The sequence below is a fragment of the Hyaena hyaena genome, unplaced genomic scaffold (genome assembly GCF_003009895.1).
Source record: "Hyaena hyaena isolate Hyena2069 unplaced genomic scaffold, ASM300989v1 scaffold_1703, whole genome shotgun sequence".
NCBI lineage: Eukaryota > Metazoa > Chordata > Mammalia > Carnivora > Hyaenidae > Hyaena > Hyaena hyaena.
In genome coordinates this window covers 42,003-56,522 of record NW_024082315.1, presented here as the reverse complement: position 1 = coordinate 56,522, position 14,520 = coordinate 42,003, and the positions used below count along the sequence as shown (strand labels likewise).

General features: G+C 34.0%; 1 pseudogene; it reads left to right on the top strand.

The window, feature by feature from the left end:
* Window positions 1–317: 317 nt before the first annotated feature.
* Window positions 318–1,487, top strand: LOC120226406 (annotated as a pseudogene).
* Window positions 1,488–14,520: the final 13,033 nt, after the last annotated feature.

The window sequence follows — 14,520 nt, the reverse complement described above, 5'->3', positions numbered from 1 at the left end:
CAAATGGATGTCAAAAGAAACCCAGAGTAGCAATACTTATATCAGACAAAACAGACTTTAAAACAAAGAGTATAACATGAAAAAAAAAAACAAAACAGTATATAATAATAAAGGAGAGAATCCAAAAAAAATATAACAATTGTAAATATTTATGCACCAACACAGGAGCACCCAAATACATTAAATAATTATTAGCAGGAAGCTTTGCAGAATGCTCAGTGAGAAATAGAGGATTGGTGGCTGCCAGAGCTGTGCCCAGAAGTGTGTTCCTTCTTCCTCTCCCACACTGACCTCAGCCCACTCATGAGCTGTAGAAAATGGTGAAAGAAACCACTTAGTATGTTTTTGGAGTCAAACCCAATGCCACCTAGGAAGAATTAAAAAAGGCTCACAGGAAACTAGCCTTTAAGTACCACCCAGATAAAAATCCAAATGAAGGAGAGAAGTTTAAACAGATACAAGCTTATGAAGTGCTCTTTGATGCAAATAAAAGGGAATTATATGGCAGAGAAGGAAAGCACACAATTGAAGAAGGTGGAGCTGGTGGTAGTTTTGGCTCCCTTATGCAGATCTTTAATACAGTTTTTGGAGGAGGAGGAAGGATGCAGAGAGAAAGGAGAGGTAAAAAATGTTGTACATCAACTCTCAATAACCTTACATTTATAAAATGGTACAACAAGAAAACTAGCTCTGCAAAAGAACATGATTTGTGGCAAATGTGAGGGCTGAGGTGGAAAGAATGTGGCCCCGATTATGGAGGTACTGGAATGCAAAGAAGCATTCATCAGATAGGACCTGGAATGGTTCAGCAAATTCAATCTGTGTGCATGGAGTGCCGGGCCATTGAAAGTGGATCATCTGTAAAGATAGATGTAAAAGCTGCAGTGGAAGGAAGATAGTTCAAGAGAAGAAGATTTAGAAGTTCATATTAACAAAGGAATGAAAGATGGCCAGAAGATAACATTCCACAGTGAAGGAGACCAAGAAGAAGGAGTGGATCCAAGGGATATTATCATTGTTTTAGATCAGAGGGACCATGCTGTGTTACTGAGCAAGAAAAAGACCTTTTCATGTGTATGGATGTACAGCTGGTTGAAGCACAGTGTGGCTTTCGAAAACTAATATGTACTCTTGACAACTGAAACATCATCACCACCTCTCATCCTGGTCAGACTGTCGAGTATGGAGACATCAAGGGTGTGCAAAATGAAGGCATGCCAATTTATCATAGACCATATGAAAAGAGTTGCCTAATCATGGAATTTAAGGTAAACTTTCCTGAGAATAACTTTGTCTCTCCTGATAAACTCTCTTTTCTGGAAAAACTCCTACCTGAGAGGAATGAAGTAAAAGAGACTGATGAAACGGAGCAGGTAGAACTGGTGAACTTTGATCCAAATCAGGAAAGGTGGTGTCATCACAATGGAAAATCATATGAAGATGATCAACATCATCCTCGGGGTGGTGATCAGTGTCAGATATCTTAATGGAGTCAGTGAATACCACTGGCATTTTATATATACTAGTGAATGAGTAAAGGACTATAATCATAGCTCACTAATTGCTATAGTTTTCAATATTCAACTATAGTAGTGTTTTAGTGAAATGAATAATAAACTCAAATATAAAGCTAAAAAAGTAAAAATAATAAAAACATAAAGGAACTAATTGATTGTGATATAATAATAGTAGGAGATTTTAACACCCACTTACATCAATGGACAGATCATCTAAACAGAACATCAATGAGGAAACAATGGCTTGCAAAGACACACTGGAATAGATGGATTTAACAGATATTTTCAGAAAATTACATCCTAAGAAGCATAATACATGTTTTCAAGGGGACATGGGTCATTCCCAGAATAGATCACATAAAATAGTACACAAGACCAGCCGCAACACATTTAGGTAAATCAAAATAATATGCATATTTTCTGACCACAACACTATGAAATAACTCAACCACAAGAATGAATCTAGAAAGATCACAAATACATGGAGGTTAAATAACATGATACTAAACAATGAATGGACCAACCAAGAAATAAAAGAAGATATAAGAAAAGTACATGGAAACAAATCGAAATGAAAACACGAAAGTCCAAAACCTCTGGGATACAGCAAAAGCAGTTGTAAGACAGAGCTTCATACCAATACATGCTTACCACAAGGAGCAAGAAAAAGCTCAAACAACTTAACCTTACACCTAAAGGAGCTAGAAAAAGAATAACAAACAAAGCCTAAAAATAGCAGGAGGAAGGAAATTATAAATATTTGAGCAGAAATAAATGGTATAAAAACTAAAAAAAAAAAAAAGAAAAAAAAAACAACAAAAGTAGGACAGATCAATGAAACTAGGAACTGTCTCTTTGAAACAAAATAAAACAAAAAATTTGATAACCTCTACCCAACCTTATCAAGACAAAATATAGAAAGGACTCACATAAGTAAAATCACAAATGAGGAGAATAACAACTGATACCACAGAAATACAATTATAAGAGAATATTATGAAATAATATATGCCAACAAATTGAACAACCTAAAAGAAGTGAATAAATCCCTGGAAATATAGAAACCAGCAAAACTGAAACAGTAAGAAATAGAAAATTTGAAGAGAATAATTACCAGCAAGGAAATTGAATCAGTATTCAAAGAGCTCCCAAAAATCAAAAGTCCAGTATCAAATGATTTCACAGGTGAATTCTACAAAAGATTTAAAGAAGAGTTAATATCTATTCTTCTCAAGCTATTGCAAAAAAATAGAAAAGAATGGAAAACTTCCAAACTCATTCTATGAAGCCAATATTACCCTGATACCAAAACCAGAAAAAGATACTACTAAAAAATGTACAGGCCAATATCCCTGATGAACATAGATGTAAATATTCTGAACAGAGTATTAGCCAACTGACTTTAATAATACATTAAAAAATAATTCACCATGATCAAGTGGGATTTATTCCTCTGTTGCAGGGTGGTTCAGTATTGCAAATCATTCAATGTGATACAGCACATCAATAAAAGAAAGGATAGGAAACATATGCTCATTTCAATAGATGCAGAAAAATCTTCTGACAAAGTATAACATCCATTCATTACAATAACCCTCAACAAAATAGATTTAGAGGGAACATACCTCAACATTCTAAATGCCATATATGAAAAACCCACAAGTAAAATCACCCTTAATGGGGAAAAAGTTAGAGCATTTCCCCTAAGATCAGGAATAAGGCAAAGATGTCTATTCTTGACACTTTTATTCAACATAGTACTAGAAATCCCAGCCACAACAATTAGACAACAAAAGGAAATAAAAGACATTCAAGTCAGTAAAGAAAATCTTTTTATATTTGCAGATGATATGATACTATATATAAAAAACCCTAAAGACTCCACCAAAAAAACTGCCAGAGACTGATAAATGAATTCAGTAGTTGCAGGATACAACTATATATATAGTATATATATACACACCAATAATGAAGAAGTAGTTGCAGGATACAAAATCAATGTACTGAAATATTATACATATATATATGTATATATATATACACACACACACACACACACACACACATGTTTTCTGACCACAACACTGTATATACCAATAATGAAGTAGAAAGAGAAATTAAAAAATCAATATCATGTAGAAGTGCACCCAAAATAACAAGATACCTAGGAATAAATCTAGTCATAGCAGTAAAGACCTTTACTTTGAAAACTATAATATCTTGATGAAAGAAATTGAAGATGACACTAATGAATGGAAAGACATTCCATGCTCATGGATTGTAAGAATATTGTTAAAATGTCTGGGGCATTTGGGTGGCTCAGTCGGTTAAGCATCTGACTTTGGCTCAGGTCATGATCCTGCAGTTCGTGAGTTTGAGCCCTGCATCAGGCTCTGTGCTGACAGTTCAGAGCCTGGAGCCTGCTTTGGATTCTCTCTGTCTCTCTCTCTCTCTCTCTCTCTCTCTCTGTTGCTCGCTATCTTTCTCTCTGCCTCTCCCTCACTCACACTCTCTCACTCTCAAAAATAAACATTTAGAAAAACTTTTAAATGTGTATAACACCCAAAGCAATCTACAGATTTAATGCAATCCCTAGCAAAATACCACCAGCATTTTTCACAGAGCTAGAACAAACAACCCTCAAATTTTTATGAAACCACAAAAGACCCTAAATAGATACAGCTATCTTGGAAAAGAACAAAGCTGAAGGCATCACAATTCTGTACTTTAAGCTATATAACAAAGCTATAATAATCAAACAGTATGGTACTGGCACAAAAATAGAGGAACACATCAAGAAAACAGAACAGAATATTTAAAAAGAAGCCCACAATTATAAGGCAATTAATCTTCAACAAAGCAGGAAAGAAATCCAATAGGAAAGAGACAGACTCTTTAACAAATGGAATTGCGAAAACTCAACAGCAACATGCAAAAGAATGACACTTGACCACTTTCTCATACAATCACAAGAATAAACTCAAAATGGATTAAATCTGAGAACTAAACCCATAAAAGTCCTATAAGAGAACACAGGCAGTAAGTTCTTTGACAATGGCTATAGTAACTTTTCTCTAGATATCTCTTTTGAGGCAAGGGAAACAAAAGAAAAAATAAACTATTGGGACTAATTCAAAATAAAAAGCTTCTGCACAGGGAGGAAAACAATCAATAAAACTAAAGACAACTTATGGAATGCAAGAAGATATTTGCAAATTACATATCCTATGAAGAGTTAGTATCCAAAACATATAAAGAACTTATAAAACTCAACACCCACTAAAAAAGTGATGAAGTCATGAACAGATATTTTTCCAAAGAAGACATCCAAAGAGCCAACAGACCCATGAAAAGATGCTCAAAATTATAAGGAAAATGCAAATCAAATCTACAATGAGATATCACTGCACAACTGGTCAGAATGTGTAAGGTCAACAACACAAGAAACCTTAGGTGTCAGTGAGGATATGAGAAAAAGGAGCTGTCTTACACTGTTGGTAGGAATGCAAACTACTATAGCCACTCTGGAAAACAGTACAGAAGTTCCTCAAAAAATTACATATACAACTACCTAATAATCCACCGATTACACTACTGGGTATTTACCCAAAAATACTGAAACAATAATATCAAGAGATATGTGCACCCTGATGTTTATAGCAACATTATCCACACTAGCCAAGAGTCCATCGACTGATGAATGGATAATGGTGTGGTATATATATATACAAGGGAATATTATCCAGCCATAAAAATGAATGAAATCTTGCCATTTGCAAAGATATAATGCTAAGTGTAATAAGGCAGAGAAAGACAAATACCATATCATTTCACTCATATGTGGAATTTTAAAAACAAAGAAAAAAGCAAAGAGAAAAATAAAAGAGTGAGACAGACACAAATCAAGAATCACTCTCTTATTTACGAAGAACTGATGTTTAACAGAGGGGAAGGGGCAGGGTGATGGGTTAAACAGGTGATGGGGATTAAGGAGTGCCCTTGTCATGATGAGTACAGTCATGATGAGTACTTGTATTATGAATCACTATATTTTAGGGGTGGAACTAAGAACACTGTATGTTAAATAAGTGGAATTGAAATAAAACCTTAAAAAACTAATCAACAAACAAAATACATAAACAATATACTTATGATGTGTGCTAAATATTTTAGAGAGTTGTTGAATCATTATACTGTACATCTGAAAACTAATATAACATTGTATGTTAATTATACTTGAACTTTAAAGAATAAAAATTATAAAAACAGAACTTCACACTGGAAGAACTGGATTAGATCTACACAAGTTGTTTTCTCTGAATGAGCACTCTAAAGTCACGTTAAGTACCAAATCACGTAATGGACCTCTACATTGTTTCACCAGTGCTAATACTACCTGAGTATTTCCTTACACTGGTCAAGAGCAGAAGCTCCGTTAGCTTCCTTTGGATGGGGTATAGAATGCTGATTCCAGCCTTCTCTCTGCCTGTTTTCATACAAGAGGACTATGTGATTAGAACTGGAAGTCAACTGGGAAAAATTATATTCATCTGTTTCTCCCTTATTCTATCTTCCCTGCCTATAGAGGAAAACTAGATTTTTCTCCTTTAATTTAACAAAGAGAAACTATAACAGTACTATTTTACCTAGTTTTAATTTGTAGACCCTGACAACTCCCATAAATCCCAAGGATCACAGGAGAAGCAAACTTATTTCTTGAACCTAAAAAGAAAGAATTATTAGTATTTCCTGGAATATGAAAGTATGTGTATAATCTTTGATAACTCACAATTGGTATAAGTAAAACTGTCCTCCTTCCCTTAAATGGTAAAACCAAGCATTCACATAAATATTCAAATGCAATGTATTACATATATTATACTAAATATGCACATTTTAAAAATATATATTTGGTTGGTTGTACAATCAACCTAGAAGACATAATGGTACTTATACAGAAGTAATGCAGCTTTATTATAGTTGTAAATATAACTGTAATAACTCTTAATTTTGTGTCAAATTGCTTATCATTATTCTTTGTTTCTTTCTCAATACCATTATAAAAGTGACTGCTGTTTGGGAAACTGTTATCCAAAACATTGTATAGAGCTTTTCTTGATTTCCTACCACAGAGTCCATTACCTACTCTATTAACTGATAATTTTAGTAATAAAGTCACTAATGCAAGATTATTGAACCACATTGAAATTATAGATATGCCCTCAATACACTTTTTAACACTCAACTATTTGGCATCCAACCAAAATCAGTATTAAGGGGAGGCCAACTAATACCATCATAGAATGAACCTATTTGACTTGAAAATTTTCTCAAATTTCCCAAAGTGATAAATTTCACTACTAACCATGTAAATGTCAATTCAATAGTTTGAAATGTTAATTTGGAAAACAACTTCACTAGCTTTCAATGTGGTTGGTAGGTATGGAATTGTTTGCGGGATATTTATGTCAATGTAGGATACTGTTGATAATGTTTGCCACTAACTTTGAAAGTCTTTTATCATCAGCTCTTCAATTCCTGTAATTTCATCAAATCAATTTCTCCAATTGGAGTTGTTTATACTGTTTAAAGAAGATTCTTCCTATTTTCAGAAGACTTAAAAATGTCTTCACATATTATTGTATCAGAAATATTTTTGCTTAGTTGTCGTTTTACACATACAGCCTGAGATAAAATTTCTTTTAATCTTGGATCTAAAAATATAGCAATGGAGAAATTTAATTGGTTTCAATATAACAAATCTCCAAATTCCCACATGCATCTCAGCTTTCATTCCATGCACACTAATTTAGCATGCTCTGTGAAGCAAAATGTTGGGAGACTCCTTATAGGAGACATAATGTAAGAAATACTTTTGGTCTCAAGTATTTTGAGACCATTTGGTTATTTTTTTAGCAGATTCTAACAAATAAACTATATTCTCTAAAAGCAAGCTGTCTTGAAAGTTGGCATTGTCATTGGCAGACTATGGTGTTAAATCTTTAATTCAATCTTCTTAAAAAATGTAATCACTTCTATTCCATCTTGTTTGAACATCTGATATCTAGAAGTTCCATCATCTATTTTATACCTTATAAATGTGTCTGGATTAAGTAGCAATAAGTATTTTCCTGCTTAAGTACAGTAATTTTGTTACATAACAATTGTCATAATTACTTTAACATACAACTAAAGAATGTGAAAAAGATACTCATCATCTTGCTTATTTACATGTCACTCCTAGGCTTAACCGTATTTATTTCATTGTCAGTCAGAGTTATACAGCATTTGCTTCATTGATTTTCCTTTCGATAAATAGTTCACCAGTCAGATTCATGCGGTTGTTAGCTATGTGAGACCTAAAAGTTTCTCACCAAATAAAGGAAAGAATTAAAATTTTCACAACTCAGCTGATAAAACATGTATGGCTCCATCTTTATGTCTAAATTTTTATTAGTAAAGTAAGAAAAATACCAATTCAATAATATTTTTAACATTTTGTTGGTATATACAGCAGAATGGGAGTCAAGAACTAGTGTTTCTGCAATAGTTTCAAAGATAGAATTCTGCTACTTGGAGTTCATAGCTTGGATTAAACTAAAAATCCTTTGATACTCATCCACAGAAAATGATTGATATTCTACTGCAGTCAGTTCAATAAGATTTTGTTCAAATATTTGACTCTATAGGCTTAAAATCATTAGAAAAAAATATTTCTAAATAATTTGGAAAACTTTTGAAGTCTGAGAAATGAAAACAAAATATGTATTTTAGTACATCATATTTCTCTAACTTAAATTTTCTTACTATCTTTTGTGTCAAATTGAATATGATTTATCATAGATGCTTTGGAATATTTCTCCCTCATTATATTTTGTAGTGGCATTCTGATCTTAATTCATTTTCTCAAATTGTACAGAATTCCCAAAAAGGAATACTAAAGCCAAAGCCAAATTTTCATTCTTCCCAAAATATATGTTTATGCAAATACTCTCTCACTAGACTATGAGAATCATAAGGAAAGGGACTGCATTTTGTTTCTCTTTCACTGTCAAGAATAGAGTGTGATAGACACTAAGCATTCAGTGAACACTTGTTGACTGAAAAAAAATATATGTTTAAAATAATACAGCATGATGTAATGGAAAATGTATTACAGTTGTTATATTTTTCCATTTGTAAGTGTTGTGATATAGAGCAACTTATTTAATACCTCTGAACAAAGATATCCTCATGTGCAGAATACTCTGAGTTGCTGTGATATTTTTCGTGTATTTTAAAATACTAGCGCAATGCTTGCCATCCAGTAGGTGCTCAATAGGGTGACTAATAAGAAAGAAGGAAAAAATAACCAATGAAGAATATTAATGTCAGCTTTACTTAAAGAACTATTTGATGCCCAGTATATAAGAACATATTTAAGGTTCGAATTTACTGAACAGAATTTATTGAGCTGAAAAAAAACAAAAACAGTATTTTTCCATTAAAATGAAGAAACTTTTTTTTGTCACAGGATAACTCAGCATTACATATCAAGCATCAGATATTTTCTAGGAAGTCTTTTGAAGTTTATCCATTTAACTCTTTGGTATCAAAAATGATCAAATCTCATTCATCCAGTGCCTATAAATTAGTATTCTGCATTTGGGTCATGTTTCTGCTAAATTATTAGGAAAGCCTATAAATGATATTATCTCCTCACAGTCTCTCTCATTTCTAATAACTAGTAAGGCTATTTCTTGGCTTGCAACAGCAAACTCAAAGGAATCTTTCTACTTACGTGAGTTCTGGAGTCTTCTAGAATTATATGAGAAGTGACTTTACTTACTCACATTCTTCACTTTTTCCAATTCCCTTAAGTATTACAAAAGTACATTAGCCAGAATGATGTTCCCAATATTAATATACCTATCACTCATTGCAATTTCTTCAGTCTTAATCTCTGGTTCCAAACACTTTTTGTATAAATACTAATTAGATTCAAATACAAAAAATATGTAAATATCTAAGTTAATGAGACCTGCTCATACAAAGCCTCTAGTAAATATTTCCCTATTGATATTTTGGTGGGTGATTTTCCCGCCAAATATATATGCAGCTCCAAATTATTTCTGGTAAAATTTAGGGCATGAGATCCCTAGTACTCTAGCCCTATTCAGTTCAACAACCACTTTCAATTGTCAGCTATATTAATTGTCTGATATTTTCACAATCTAAAGAATCTGTTGATGTTGAGGATTGCTCAATTTTACTTTTTATGAAATTGTTAAAGTTTTTTTTTTTTAGTTTGAGAGAGAGTGAGGGAGGGGCAGAAAGAAAGAGAGGGGAGGAGAGGGGGGAGAGAGAGAGATAGTGAGAGAGAGAGAGAGAGAGAGAGAGAGAATCCCAAATAGGCTCCATGCAGTCAACACACAGCCATACATAGGGCTCAAGCTCACAAAACTGTGAGATCATGACCTCCAGCCAAAACCAAGAGTCAGTCAGTTAACCAACTGAGCCACCCAGGTGCTCCAAGGATTGCTCGATTTTAAAATGTCATTTGTTTCCTTTATGGGAGAGGCAAATTAGCTCTCTTACAAATTCTCCCTCAGTCCTCTGCATTCTTCATATATGTGTATATATCTGCATAAGTATATGACAAAATTATGTTAAATTATTGGTTAATATTTGCATTCTTTGACTATGGAAGTATTGATTGATATTTTGGTCAGGTAATATTTTCCCCAGTATTCTTTTTTTTTTGAAATTGTGAATTTTTATTTTTTAAGACTCGTTTTAAATTTGAACAGTTCTATGAATGACGAGTGTCATCTCATTGTTACTTAAAAGTTGAGTTTCTCTGACTACTCATGAATCTGAGGATTTTTTTAAAACTGTTGGCCATTTGGATTTGCTTCATCTGTGAGGTGGTTCTTCATGTATTCTGCCTATTTTTGGAATCAGTTGTTTTTCCTTGTCAATTTGTAAGAGTTCCTTATACATTATAGGTATAATCCCCTCATTTATTCTTTGCCTGCAGCTGTGTTTCCAATTTCTTGTATTTTAACTATTGTGCCTTGTGCCACAGTTGTGAAAAATTGCGTAGAGTAAAGCTTCTCTTCTAACTTCTGGGTTTTAAGGATTGGTTCAGAGGGTACCCTGACTCCTTTGTTGTGCGTGTAGATTCCCAAATTTTCCAGTAGGACTTCTACTGTTTCTACATGTAAATATGTCTTTATCCGGAAGGTACATTGAATTTTGCTTTTTATCCCCTTAAATAGCTTATTTCCCCAGGATTCTTAAAGTGATGCTGCCTATATTTCTAATGTCTAGAAATAGCAGTTGAGAATTTCTAGTATCAGGTTCATGGTAATTTGTATGAACCAATTTTTTTTCTTTTTATTCCTGAAAACATTTAAAATCTTCTCCTCAGGCTCTACTTTCTGCAATTCAAAATGTTTTGCCAATTTTCCATAATCTCATTTTTTAGAACTCTTAAAATTTGAAAATTTACCTGAATTGATCATTTAATTTTTCTCTTTTCTTGCATTTGTTTCTATTTCATATAGTGCATTTTTATTAAAAACTAATGCATCTTTATTCAAAACTATTACTAAATGCCTGATTTTCACTATTTTTTTCAAATTGTTCTTTCCTGTTTTGATTCTATTTTATAACAACATGTAATTAATCTATGGGTGAATGTCTTACTCTCCATTTCCTCAAATGGATTTTTTTCTTTATATTCTGAAGTTCTTTTGCTATCTCTATTATCTATTTTCTCTCCAGTTCCTTTAATGTGTATGATTGTTTCTAAATAACACACATCTAGAAAATATAAAGAATTTTTACAAATCAGTCAGGAAAATACTAAAAGTGGATTAAGTACTTGAACAAAAGCTTCCAAAAAGAATATACCCAAATAGCTAATAATTGTATGATTAGTATTCAGTGTCACCAATCATGAGAGGATTGAAAATAAAACTTCTAAATCTCAGTGTGATACTAAATGCCAAAAATTAAAGGTTGACAATAACAAGTGTTGCTAAGTATTGATAAGAAGGTGTAACCATATAAACTTTCAGTAGAATAGCTTCATTTTGAGCAGCCATGCCACACTTGACTAAAGCCTACAAGATACTTTTTAAAACTATGATTTTTTTTTAATATTTTCATTTATTTCTAGGGGAGAGAGAGAGAGAGACAGCGTGAGCAGGGGAGGGTCAGAGAGAGAGGGAGTCACAGACTGAAACAGGCTCCAGGCTCCTAGCTGGCAGTCAGCACAGAGCCCGACGCGGGGCTCGAACCCACGAACCGCGAGATCAGGACCTAAGCGAAAGTCTGACTCTTAACCGACTAAGCCACCCAGGCGCCCCAAAACTATGATCTTTTATTATTTTTTTCTATTTGTTTTATGTTGCAGGAATGGTGGTAGTCAGGTCCCTACTGCTATAGTATATAGTAACTTCTGTTTTATTGTGTTTTTACTTAGCATGTTTTCATATACCACTTAGCACACTTACCACTAATATCTTCAGTATAGACTATTACATTTATTATCATAAAATAACGCTTTTGTGTTGTAGATTTCTCTTTCTCAAGTACTTTACCAGATACAAATTTTGATCCTGCTGATTTAAGCATGAATGTTTGCTTATTATTATCTTTGTTCCTTTAAACTTTATATGGTCATTTGGTTTGTGTGTCTGTTATTTTTTAATGTTTATTTATTTATTTTGAGGGGGGATGGGCAGAGAAGAGAGAGGGAGAGAGAGAATATCAATCAGGCTCGATACTGAGACAAAAACAAGAGTTGGATGCTTAACCAATTGAGCCATGCAGGCTCCCCCGTGTCTCATTTTTGACATAATCTGAACAGTCTTTTCCTTCAACTCCTTTATCTTTATTTTAAATACTCACTTAACTGCCATTTTAAACATCCATTCACTAGCCTACTCACAAGCACAGAACCAAACAAAACATTGCTCTGGAGTCAGATCTCAGTAATATCTTTAGACTTCATTTCTTAATATGAGACCACAATATCTTGTCCTTTTACTTTTTTGTTTTTGTTTTTTTTTTGCTTTCTAATTAGAACCTCTTTTTATTCTAACAATTTAGAATAAGCAACTGGAACTGGACTCTTTGGCTAGGAATTCAGAATATTTCATAATACTGCTTTCCATCTTGTCTAATCAAGCCAGAAGAGTGGTACTAGCATAACCAAAGCGACATTGTTAAACATGGAACTTCATGAAGAGTGACATTAGCATCATTGAAACATAAAGCATTCCTTTTTTCTCTCCTCCCTTTCATTTTATTTTAAAAAATGTTTTAATGTTTTATTTATTTTTGAGAAGAGAAAGGGAAAGCTTGAGTAGGGGAGGGTCAGAGAGAGAGAAGGAGTTACAGAATCTGAAACAGGCTCCAGGCTCTGAGCTGGCTGTCAGCACAGAGCCCGATGCAGGGCTCAAACCCACGAACTGTGAGATCATAACCTGAGCCAAAGTCGGACACTTAACTGACTGAGCCACCCAGCTGCCCCTCTCCTCCTTTTTAAACAATTACATCCATAACTGAACAAAAGTACCTCAGCACCTGACACTAAGGGACTCAAGAGTACTCTTGCTCTCCTGTGAATCTGAAAATAAATAAGACCTCAGTAAAGTCTGTGGACCCAAGGGAGTTGGCAAACCTCCCCTGCCCCTATTTGCAGCAATCAGGAGGAAAACCTGGGCAGATACCCATAAGTGAAAGAGAAATTGTAGAAGTTCATATTGCGAGAGGGGAGATTCCAACATGCCATTTGAGTGATGAAAAAAAAAGTCTGGATACAGAGGACAGAGAAGAACTCTCCAGGGCCACACTTGTTATTTCAAGGACTAAGCTGTTTGGCAGGTAGCAGCAACCTCTCCCAGAGAGGAGGTGGAAAGTGGTGACTTTTTCCATGGAGAAGGTAGAAAGTGAATTGGTAAGTGACTGCCTGGCTATCTAAGTTGTGTGGATTGTGGCTGGGAAAATCCCATTTCTCTTTAGTAACACCTGATTTCTAAGGGGCAACCATCATAATTGGGGAAAAGGAGAAGAAAGAGAAAGAAGTGGAGAAAAGTATCAAAAGATCTTAAAGGAACCCAGTCCCTGCTGTCTACTTCAGCACTTCAACATGAAGTCTGCCTGCAAACCTCTGGGAGTGCCCCACTAGAAGATCTCCTAACCAGGTCTGTTGGGACCCCCAAACTCCAAGTAATAAATGCACACATCCCTACCCTCTGGGGACAGCTCCTTATGCATTCTACCCAATGCATTCAGGAGAGGGAGTGTTGGTAGACAGGGAGCTTATTCAGAAAATTAGCAAAGATCAGTGGCCAAGGAAGAAGCCACAAACCTGAGCTATAATACTACCCTCTGGAATACAAAGAAAGCATTCTCATAGCCAGCCCAATGAATTGTAAGAACCAAAGAAAACAAAAATTTAAGAAATATCTGCTATTTCAAATGCAAAAGCCAGAACACATAGTGACAAATAATATTTTAAAATCAGGAAAATATGTTATCATGAAAAGAATATGACAATTCAATAACGGAATGCAAACACTTACACAAACTAAATAAGAATTCAAAATAGCTCTTATAAAAAATTCAAAAAGCTATGGGAAACTTCAGAAAAACAATTCAATGAAATCAGGAGTAAAATTAATGAATAGAAACCATTCATTAGCAAAGAGATTGAAATGCTTGGAAAGAGCCAGATAGTGGAGCAGAAAAAATTTAATGAATGAAATGAAGGAAAAAGATTGCATCTATATGAAGGCAGACCAGATGGAAGAAAGAATAAATGACTTGGAGGACAGGAATAAAGAAAATTCAGTTAAAAGAACATTGGGAACTAAGATTTTTTAGAAGCTTATTAGTACTATCAGATTCAATCAGAAAGCACATATTAGAATAATTGGGATTCTAGGAGAAGAGAGGGAGGAGACATAATTTATTTAAAGAAATAATACAGGGCACCTGGGTGGCTCAG